Here is a 12,007-nt window from a genome sequence, read left to right on the forward strand (position 1 = left end):
CAGCCGGAAGTCACTTAATTGTTTCATTCAAAGAGAAAATTGTCTTTTAAAAATAAATACAATTAAGTTGTTTACCTTAAGACAACATTTTAGTTTTTCCCTGTTAGAATTATAATGTTCACTAAGCTACAAGTGGATAAAAACTTTAGGCATGTTTTTAGAGGGAAAAAAACAGGAAGGGAATCAAAATAGGTAACAACCTCTTTTGAAGACCAATATATGGCGCTATCAGCTGAAGGCCGGAGGGTTCAGCATCATCATACTATGCAATACAACACCAGTTACAGAGTGCTGATTTTTACTTTGTGGAAAGAGGAGGACAATCTGTGGCTCCTTATCTACTTTGTCTAACGAAATATTTTCCTTTTGAAGCTTTATTTTCGTTTAGCTCTGTCCTTCATACAATGTTTCATAGAAAACATTGCATCTGAACCCTTTTAGGTCTGTGTTTTGACAGTGCAGCAGTCAAACATACCTACTCCTAACAATATACATAGCCTGGGGCATTGGGTTCGTCCCTTTCAACCATTGGTTTTCTTCAACCAGCCTCTTTAACCACTGGCTTAAGAATGTGTCTATTATATCTTGCCTCAGCCCCATGGAATATTCATGTCACCTAAAGCTAGTGGCTGTTTGGGCGTGTCCTTCAGCCTCCACCGTAGTACTTACAATAAACTTCTTCAGGTAATTCTGGATAACTATATGTGAGTGCTGGTATGGGTCTGTGAATGGGTGTGAGTGGTTGTGCGGGTGAGTGAGTGGGCGTTCGAGAGGTTGTATGGGGATGTGCGTAGGTGTGTAAGTGGTTCTGTGGATGGTGTCAGCAGTGATGCCATCAGTGACTTCATTTAAGATGTCATGAGTGATGTCACTGAGCATGTCATGAGTGATGTAATATGTCAGGTCACTAGCAGTGCATTCCGGGGGGGTGTAATTTATAGTTAGCTCAGCTGCCAAATTTGACTGGTTTTGTACAAGTGAAATCTGAGCCTAAATATAACATCCCTGTACCATTTGTTTTCATTAAATTACAACATTTAAAAAAAAATCTATTTCCTAACTTTAATATCCCTTTAACCTTTGGTTTTTAAGTGAATTTCTAAGGTTTTTCAAATTATTTTTCCTAACTATAATGTCTCTGTAACCTTTGTTTTTTTCAAGTGAATATATATGTATATATGTGTGTGTGTCAACTGCTCGCATTCACGGAACGATTTCCCATTCAAATCCGTCCCAGAATAAACGAAAGGCAGACCAAAATTCCTGTGCAAAAACGGGTTTATTTGGCAACCGCCCGCACCTCCACCATGTGTGTATATATCTATCTATCGATATATATATATATATATATATATATATACTAGCAGCCCGTCCCGACGTTGTCCGGGTATGAATTGCTGCCGGCCAGTAGTATATTGTTTTGTAGGATTTCGTTTAGATAGCATTTCTTATCTGTGACAGGCCTGTGAAACACTTCGATTCACAGTGCACTGCTGATGCACTTAAGAGTGCGCGTTCAGTAGTGTGTGAACTCGAGTTTCCCTACTTTATTTTTCCTTGCAATATTATATAGCGCAAACTCGACAACATGGCTGGAGCACAATTTACATTACAGAAGAACACATTCATTTGCGTTTAGGGATGTTTACTACTCAGATGAACTTGCAATCATGATAATTTTTTGATTTAGTTGATTTATTGATTGCGCCGATTGTCATCATTTTAGCGCAGGACTGGTGTTTTGAACAAGTTAGATCATGTCTAACTACCAGTGGCGTGTAAAGCTCAGTGCTAGTACTAATCTTCACACATATTTTTATTATAGATTCTGATATGCACGAGGTGCAGCACGCATATCTTTGTAACTGACACATTGGCACATTGGGATTGGCTCGATGATACTAAGGACATGACGGCACCCTTTTAAATGCATTTGAGATGTTTGGCGAAATGATAAATTGGGGTTCTGTTTCGTATGAAGGAAGAATGTGACTCCCTGCACATTGTCATTTAAGATGTTGTTATTCATAGATTTGGGCCCCTGGTGAAGGGACACATGTCCCGAAATGCATTGGGCGTGGACGATGAACAGAATATTTCTACGTGAATTATCGGAAGATTAAACTTCTGTGATGTGAAGCGAATGAAAAAGTGTTAATGTACTCTCTGAGAAACTGTACTCGTAATTTGTTAATAATGTATGATGATCTGAAATGAAACGTATTTGAAGAAACTGATGATTATTTAAAATTCAATATTTGAGGAAAACATTAGTTTCTTGCAACAGTGCACATTGGGCAAGTACTAGTACTAGACATATGATTGTGATTAGATTTGGCATGCTTGACATCATGCCCACCAATGTAGCACGCTAAGGTCATAGGAACAGTTAGTTTGGAAAAGGTAGAGTTAGGAGTGCTCCGCTAACAAATATCAAGAATTCCTTGGACTTAACTGTTAAAGAACTGTAACCCATAGTAATGATATTCTGGATCTCTCTTTGAGAAGCCGTAAAGGAACCAAGGTTGACATATACAATGTTTGTAATTGTTCATCTCCCTTCAACAATGAATCTCCTACTCTACACAAATTGGCATATCTGGTATCTTTGAGATATGGTCGCTGTCTGTTGGTTACTGCAGGAGATTTCAATGTCATCTTCAAACCACTGGATGGTTTGTCACCGGCTTTAGTTTGGAAGACGGGGCCAGAGGCATGCCTTCTCTTGAGATTCATTCCCTTTCCTCTTGGCCACTGGTAGTGATGCAACTGTTTACACTAATTCTAAATGATGGTATTTATGCATGCAATGGAAGGTTTCTGTCAGATCTAAAGTGAGCTCACTCATTTTCAAGGGGTCCCAGCACAGCAGAATTGATTATGTCCTATAGGGTCCAGAGCTATGGCGTTTAGCAGTTGACTTTGAAGTGCTCCCTTGCACAAATAGTGCTCATAGTGCCCTGCAGCTCAAATTGGGAGGTTCTTCCCATTGGAATTTCAATCACTTGGGACAGAAGTCTGACACAAGGGTTAGTCTGAACAACAACAGAAAGTCTCTGTTTCTGCCCGATCACGAGCACTAGCCGAACCTCCCACAGAACCTCCCACTTCCCAGCACGTCCAGCATTCACACCGACTTCCGGATTGCCAGCCGCATTGACCGCCGCCGCACGAAGGACGGAGCACAGATTTTGAGCAATAGCGGCAAGTGCAGGAGCCGCGACGAGCTGTGTTTGTGGGGGTTTGAGAGGGCGCGGCGCCCGCACCCCCCCGCGGCTGATAGAGAGCCAGACAAATCACAGCACGAGAAGCGCAGGAAAGAACTGCACCGCAGGAGGTATGGAGCGCGGGGCGCGTGCGTTGTAAAAAAACTATATTTACAACAAGGGGTGGTGAGGGACAGAGTCTCTGAATTAAGCAGAAAGCTCTCACCCAGTCAAGAGATCAGGGCTAGATCCAACACCGTTTTTTAGCTCTCTGCACCATCCCAGTTTCAGAACCTGGCTGTATGCAAATTAGTCTGTTCCTGTCCCAGTGCATGATGGGAACAGGGCAAACCAAACTACAAAAGCCAATTCTTACACTGGGAAGGAAACAAGCTCCCGGGGACCGGTTTCTGGCATTACAGCCGTCTTCGGCCCGGTTTGCTTGAATCCTGATGGTGCAATGAGCAAGGGTCTCACATCTGAGAATACCCTTCCACGCTTAGAGTGGACAACATTATTTACAACAAGGGGTGGTGAGGGACAGAGTCTCTGAATTAAGCAGAAAGCTCTCACCCAGTCAAGAGATCAGGGCTAGATCCAACACCGTTTTTTAGCTCACTGCACCATCCCAGTTTCAGAACCTGGCTGTATGCAAATTAGTCTGTTCCTGTCCCAGTGCATGATGGGAACAGGGCAAACCAAACTACAAAAGCCAATTCTTACACTGGGAAGGAAACAAGCTCCCGGGGACCGGTTTCTGGCATTACAGCCGTCTTCGGCCCGGTTTGCTTGAATCCTGATGGTGCAAAGAGCAAGGGTCTCACATCTGAGAATACCCTTCCACGCTTAGGGTGGACAAAATGTAGTCTGCCCTGTTCCCATGATGCACTGGGCCAGGGACAGACTGATTTGCATATAGCCAGGTTCTGAGCTGGGATGGGGCAGTGAGATAAATAACGGTGATGGATCAAGCCCTGATCTTTGGACTGGGTAAGAGTGGTCTGTTTAACTCAGACACTCTGTTCATCACCACCCCCTTTTCTAAATCGTTTTTGGCCACTATAGGTGTGGCAGGGTATACTTAGACATGAGTCTCTTTCTCACTGCTCCATCAGGATTCAAGCAAGCCGGGCCGAAGAAGGCTGAAATGCCAGAAACCGGTCCCCGGTAGCTTGTCTCCTTTCTGGTGAAGAATTGGCTTGGTAGTTTAGTCTGCCCTGTTCCCATGATGCACTGGGCCAGGGACAGACTGATTTGCATATAGCCAGGTTCTGAGCTGGGATGGGGCAGTGAGATAAATAACGGTGATGGATCAAGCCCTGATCTTTGGACTGGGTAAGAGTGGTCTGTTTAACTCAGACACTCTGTTCATCACCACCCCCTTTTCTAAATCGTTTTTGGCCACTATAGGTGTGGCAGGGTATACTCAGACATGAGTCCCTTTCTCACTGCTCCATCAGGATTCAAGCAAGCCGGGCCGAAGAAGGCTGAAATGCCAGAAACCGGTCCCCGGTAGCTTGTCTCCTTTCTGGTGAAGAATTGGCTTGGTAGTTTAGTCTGCCCTGTTCCCATGATGCACTGGGCCAGGGACAGACTGATTTGCATATAGCCAGGTTCTGAGCTGGGATGGGGCAGTGAGATAAATAACGGTGATGGATCAAGCCCTGATCTTTGGACTGGGTAAGAGTGGTCTGTTTAACTCAGACACTCTGTTCATCACCACCCCCTTTTCTAAATCGTTTTTGGCCACTATAGGTGTGGCAGGGTATACTCAGACATGAGTCCCTTTCTCACTGCTCCATCAGGATTCAAGCAAGCCGGGCCGAAGAAGGCTGAAATGCCAGAAACCGGTCCCCGGTAGCTTATCTCCTTTCTGGTGAAGAATTGGCTTGGTAGTTTAGTCTGCCCTGTTCCCATGATGCACTGGGCCAGGGACAGACTGATTTGCATATAGCCAGGTTCTGAGCTGGGATGGGGCAGTGAGATAAATAACGGTGATGGATCAAGCCCTGATCTTTGGACTGGGTAAGAGTGGTCTGTTTAACTCAGACACTCTGTTCATCACCACCCCCTTTTCTAAATCGTAAAAAAACTATGGCAGCCAGACACGGTTTGCCTTGGGTAGAGCCCAAGATAAATATAAATATATCGATAAGCGGCAGGCACAATTCAACAGAAGGATAAAGCATCACATGCATGGACTCGTGGAGGGGAGAATACAGCCACTGGAGTTTGCAGCAGTTAAATGTACATAAGTGGCTGAGTATCCAACCCGGAAATTAAGTGGAGAGGTGGAGGAAAGAGTGCGGCCCTACAGAAAGAGAGGTAAGTGAAAGAGACAATATTACCCCTTTTAATAAAATAAATAATATGGGGAAGTACATAGGGAGTGGGGGTAGTTGTGCACACATTAAGCGGTGGAAGCCAATAAGGTGAAGGAAAACCCTATCGCAATCTTGCGAACGCCGGGAAGAAGAATTCAAAGAAAAGAAAAAGCAAAGGCAATGGCCTTAGGGAAATCTAAACCACGTAAAGCCCTGAAAAACCTTTAAAAAATCAGGAAATGGGGGAGGAGCCGCGCCAGCGACCAAGATGGCCGCTTGAGTCTCGGCTCCGCTGGCCGCCGCATCCGGACTAGCCACCTGGCATACTATCCTGTCACCCGTCCCTACCATCAGGTGGGGGACCAGCACCTGAGTCACTAGGTGAAATTCTGGCTCTTTTGGACGCTCCGGTGGCTGAATATCATCGTCTGAAATTCTGTGGCCTACGGAAGTGAAAGCCGGGACCCTGAATTTATTGGGGTCCGAGGTGTAGTGCAACAACACCTGCCTATCCTGGGAGAGTCTCGATCGGATGCCCTGATTTCGTCTACATTGGCTCAGGGTCACGCCGCTGAAGAAGTGGCGGGGACCCGATCGGTGGTGACGATGGCGTCGAAAGGAGACTCTGAGAAGCCCCAGTCGAAATCATTGAAGAATACCAGGCAGGTCCAATCCAACAAAATTGACAAGTATGCCCTTTCCAAGGGGTACCCGGTGGAGGCGAGGCGTCCTCTGACTGGCAGTCGGGACGTTGATTCGGTCGTTGATGACCCCACAATGAAAGATCTAATGGCAGAGATCACCGGGGTCCACTCATCGTTGGATAAAATGGACACAAAATTGGACTCGGTGTCGATCTAGGTGGGCCTCATACAGGCGGATCTGACCAAAATGGCCGAGAAGGTTAAGGGCTTGGAGATCAAGACAACGAGCCTCATCGAGGATGTCTAGGAGCTACAGAAGGAGGTGCGAGACCTAAGGGCGGCCCGGACACAATTTGATCGAAAGCTCGATGATTATGAAGGACGGGCTCGCCGCAATAACGTCCGCATACTGGGACTACCGGAGAGGTCATAAGGGCCGACACCGGATCTCTTTGTTGAGGAACTCGTCATGCAACATCTTAAGTCCAAGGGCCTCAGTAAATTATTTACGGTCGAGAGGGCCCACAGAGTTCCCGGTGGTCGTCCGAAGACGGGGGCGCCCCCCCGTCCCATGATAGCCCGAGTCCTGAACTTTCGAGACCGCGATGCGATTCTGCAAACGGCAAGATCAACGGGTCTGTTGGCCTTCAAGAACGCATCACTATCGTTTTTTACGGACTTCACCCAGTTGGTGCAGAGGCAACGGCAAAGCTTTATGGCCATCAAGCGTCGATTGAGGGACCGAGAGATGAAGTACTCGATGATGTTTCCGGCCCGTCTTTGGATTGAACATGAGGGGAAAACTTGGTTCTTTGACAATCCTGAGGTCGCTGCGGACTGGCTGGATCGAATCGTGGGCTCGGACCCTGCGGGTCGGGCCCGGACAGATGAGGAGGAACAATAACTTGTCGTAGCACTGTACTATTCATTACTGGTGACACGGGGGTGCTGGTTGGGGTTATTTTTATCTTTCCCTCCTGGACTATTATCCGTGAATTTTTCTTTTGTACATGGCTGAATGTGGGAACAATGGTTGGTTTGGAGTGGTGGGGGCGGGCGGCCTGTTGTAAGGCCCTCCTCCGTTTTCTACATTTAGATATTCGTAGTTAGTTGGGGGTGACAGGCACACTGCGAGTTGGGGATGTGCGATTGCTACATGCAGGGGTGCAGGGAGGGGGGTTGGGGGGCTGTTGTTTGGGAGGGTTTGATTGTTAGGTTGTTTGTTTTGTGTGACCAGAGCTTGCGATGGGTGCCTAAGGTTATCCTGTACCTTTTTGGGGATAGGAATGGCCACCGCTAGTTTGGGCTTGGGGTTTTCCGTCCTCAGTTGGAATGTGAATGGCCTGGGTGATAAGATCAAGCGCACCATGGTGAGTCAACTGATTAGAAGGCATTCGCCCGACGTGGTGCTTTTGCAGGAAACCCATGTCATGGGTAAGCGCTGTATGGCACTTCACAGAGGGGGCTACAAACTAGTGGCCTATGCTGGCTTTACATCTGGCTCGAGAGGAGTGGGGATCTTGGTTAAAAACTCCTTTCCCCTCACCATCCAGTCGACTTGGTCTGACAACAGAGGCCGATACGTTGGAATCTCAGGGTTATGGGAGGGAAGGACTGTCACTCTTTTGTCTATATATGTCCCCCCAGCGTTGCAGGTTGATACCTTCCGTGATTTGAGCCGTGTGTTTTTGACTTTGCCCATTGGGACTATGGTGCTGGGTGGGGACTTCAATGCAGTACTAGATGGTGTGCTAGACAGGCATCCCTCCCGTGTGTTGTTGCCCTCCCGTAGATGGCTGGCAGATTTTACTTCCGCTTCGGGTCTGGTGGATGGATGGTGCCTTCGGCACCCCAGTGATGTTAGCTATACGCACGCCTCTGCAGCGCATCACTCCCTCTCCAGGATAGACTACGTTTTGTTGCCGGCGTCTCAGGCGGCCTTTGTTCGGGAAGTGACTCACTTGGCACGGGAGGTGTCTGATCATTCACCGATATGGCTTTGATTGAGGATGGGACGGGGTGATGTAAGTAGGGTGGTACCCATTAACGCGTGGTGTCTGAAAGACCCCTCTGTTAGGAAGGAACTGGTACGTATAACAGACCACTATTTTAGGGAGAACGTGGGATCGGTTACACCGAAGTGTTCTCTGTGGGAGGCCTACAAAACTGTCGCAAGGGGGGAGGTCCTATCCCTTGTTTCTGGGCAGAAGAAAAAGAGCAGGGCGGAGGTAGATAGAGTGGAGGCGGAGTTATTGGCTTTGGAGGCTGCTGTCTCCTCCGGGGGGGACCCTGGGGCGGGGCACCGCCTCAGGTTGCTCCGGGATAAGTACAGGACCCTGACACGTGATAGAGCAAAGATGCAATACGCCACCACGCAGAGTTGAATATACGAACATGGTGCCAAGGCCGGGAAGTTGATAGCGTGGCTGGAAAAGGGCGATTGGGGATCTCGATTGGTACCGGAACTGCGTATTGCGGGTGCGGCGGTCTCGTCGAACCCTCAATTAATAGTAGATGAATTTGCCCGTTATTTTGAGGAGGTTTATGCCTCTCCGGGGGACTTCACAGAGGGTGAAAATGCCGACATGATCCGTGATATTCCGATGCCGGTGCTATCGGCTGAGCATAGAGATTTTTGGGATTCCGACATCACAAACGCTGAGGTAGCGATGGCCATCAGGGGGGGGGGTCATTCTGGCAAGGCATCGGGCCTAAACGGTCTTCCTATTGAATTGTTTAAGCTCCATGCTGACCGTCTGGCTCCGCATCTGAAAGACCTGTATCTCGAGAGCAGGGACCTCGGTGAATTACTGTATGATCAACGCATAGCTAACATCGTACCTATTCATAAGGAAGGCAAACCACGTTTGGAGTGCTCTTCGTATCGTCTGATTTCCCTGTTAAATGTGGAGCCTAAAGTGTTGGCTAAATTGCTTGCTGCCCGCCTGGTGAAGGTCATCACGACGCTGGTGCATCCGGACCAGTCTGGTTTTATGCCGCGCCGGAACACGGCCCTCAATCTTTGACGGCTCCACGGGGTGTTGGCGGGAGCTTACCGTATTCACGAACCCGCGTGTTGTTGTCCCTAGATGCCACGATGACCTTTGATCGAGTGGAGTGGCCGTACCTCTTTGCGGTATTGTAGAAGTTGGGGTTTGTCCCAGTATTTGTAGGGTGGGTTCGCCTTCTCTACTCTGCTCCCCTTTCTAGTGTAGTCGTTAACAACCACAGATCCCGTGGCTTTCCACTTGGGAGGGGCACTCGTCAGGGTTGCCCCCTCTCACCGTTACTGTTCGCCCTTGCACTGGAGCCACTCGCCGCTTGGGTGGGATGGGACCGCTCGATTAGAGGGCTGCGCTGGACACCGGAGTGGGAGGACAAAATCTCGCTTTACGCAGACAACATTCTGCTGTATTTGACCTCCCCTCGCAGCTCTCTGGTGGTCTTTATGGATATCCTCGCCATTTTTGGTGGATTCTCCGGCTTCGCCATTAACTGGGCGAAATCGGTCCTTTTTGTGTTAAGCAGTGATCCACCCAGGGTGCCGGAGAACTGCCCGGTAAAGCTAGAATTGATTAGTTTCCGTTACCTGGGGATCCATATCTCGAAAGATCCCAAGGTGCGTTTTAGCCTGAATCTGCTTCCCCCTTTGGCCAGATTGCGAAGTGATGTCGCCAGATGGAAGGAATTGCCGATTTCTATGTTGGGACGTGCAGTTCTTTTCAAGATGATGGCCCTCCCGCGCTTTCTTTACGCTCTACAAAACTCCTTTGACCCGGTGCCTCCGTCGTACTTCAACGAGGTGGAATCTCTACAGCGCTGCTTGTTGTGGGTGGGGAGACCGCGTATCGCCTTATCAAAACTGATGTTGCCCTGGTATGATGGAGGCATCGGTCTTCCTAATATCAGGAAATATTATTGTGCGTCTCAACTGGCTCCTATCAATCATGCCATTTATGGCTCACCGGTTGATCTGGGTTACGCTATGGACCGTGGCCAGGTACCCGGTGGAGAGTATACTAGAGTTTTGTACGCGAGGTGCGGTCGTTTCCCATTGGTGGGTCCTCCATTGACGGCGACTAGGGTATGGCATGAGGCCAACAAGCCCTCAAATGGGAAGGACAAATAACGCTAGCTACGCCTCTATGGAGCGCGGAGAAGTTGGGTACTCTGGAAGACGAAGGGGTTTGACCGATGGGATTTGATTGGAATCACTCAAGTGCGAGATGTGTGGAGTAAAGATAGGGTATTGACTTTTGAGGAGCTGCAGGCCAAGTATCAGCTGCACGAAATGGAACGGTTTAGATACCTTCAAGTCAGCCACGCCATACATGCTGTGGTTCCTAGTGGTGTAACGCCGCCAGTGGCCTCCCCGTTGGAGGATAGATTGCTAGATGGTTATTTACCCACCAAGGCGATATCGCCGACCTACAGGAAACTTATTAATCACTCCAGTGACCCCCTGGTGCGACTAAGGGAGCAGTGGGTGGCAGATGGCTTGGTCCTAGACGAGGAAGATTGGAGGGAGGTGGTCTCATCCCCTGGGGTAGTGGTGGTCCCGATGAGACTCTGCTTGGTCCAGCTACGGATTCTTCACCGCTCTTACACTACAGGCCCTGGTTTGTTGAAGATGGGGTTGGCTGCATCTGGGGATTGTCGGAGAGGGTGTGGAATGCCTGGTACGTTCCTCCATATCATATGGGAGTGTGAGAGGGTCTGTGACTTATGGACCAGGATACATTTGAAGATGAGTGAAGTCTGGGGATTGCGGATTGAGGTGGAGGCGCGCCGTTGTTTGTTGAATGTCTGGGAGCCCTCCGATCTCTCGATTAATGGAAAACTTTGGGTCACCCTTGCTTGTGCGATAGCTAAACGTAACATAGCACAGCTCTGGGGTGCGACTTAAGCGCCTCGGGTTGGGAAATGGATGGAGGACCTCGACTGGTGCATGTTCCAGAAGAGATCTGTGTATGTGTCGAGGGGCTGACCCCGCAAGTGGGGCAAAGTCTGGGGAGCTTGAAATGCCTTCAGGGGTGATATCTGTACCCCACCTGCTGTAGACCCTGACAACATGGAGCCGGAGGACACCTAAGCCCCGTCTTTACATTTTTATTCTGCTAAATTATCACTAGTGGAGGTCTATGTTCTCACTGTATATATCGGCGGTCACTCAACGTACTCTGGTCGGTTTTTGTAATGTGTCATGTCTTATTATTGTTTAATAAAAAGAGGTTTTAAAATAATAATAAAAAAAAAAATCAGGAAATAAATCTGGGACGGTGGATGTGACTGATTTATCGAAAGGCCCGGACGACGCAAATAAAGATATGGCAACACCTACCGGTAGTAGAGCAACAGCCAATGGAGCTACCCCCAAGCCCCCCCCCCCCAGAGCTTAACCCCAGAGCTAGCGCCGACAACCTTTAAGTCAGCAGGCGCAAAAGGGGGGTCGGCGGTATCAAAATCCATTAAGGATTTTATTGGTAAACATTTTAAAGGGAAAGAGACAGCAGATAAGGAGATAAGTGTACTGGAGACTCCGCAAACCATCGAGGACTCGGCAGCATCAAGTATGGAAGCTTTGAACCAGTCTGACTTTAATATTGCTGAGATTCCAATGGAACCTCGCTTGTCCTCTTCGCCAAGGATGTTTCAGTCAATATTCACCCAGGACATAGGAGCAGAGGTGGTGAATGAAGAAAGAATAAACTGTAGCAATTCCTTGGGTGAAGGAAACATTGTTGGGAGGGAATCCAGCTTTAATGGACATGAAAGACTAGAAAATGTAAATGCTGTTGGATTTGATGTATCAGGTGTGCCTCTACGTAGTGCT

This window comes from Lissotriton vulgaris, chromosome 7, assembly GCF_964263255.1.
Source record: "Lissotriton vulgaris chromosome 7, aLisVul1.2, whole genome shotgun sequence".
NCBI lineage: Eukaryota > Metazoa > Chordata > Amphibia > Caudata > Salamandridae > Lissotriton > Lissotriton vulgaris.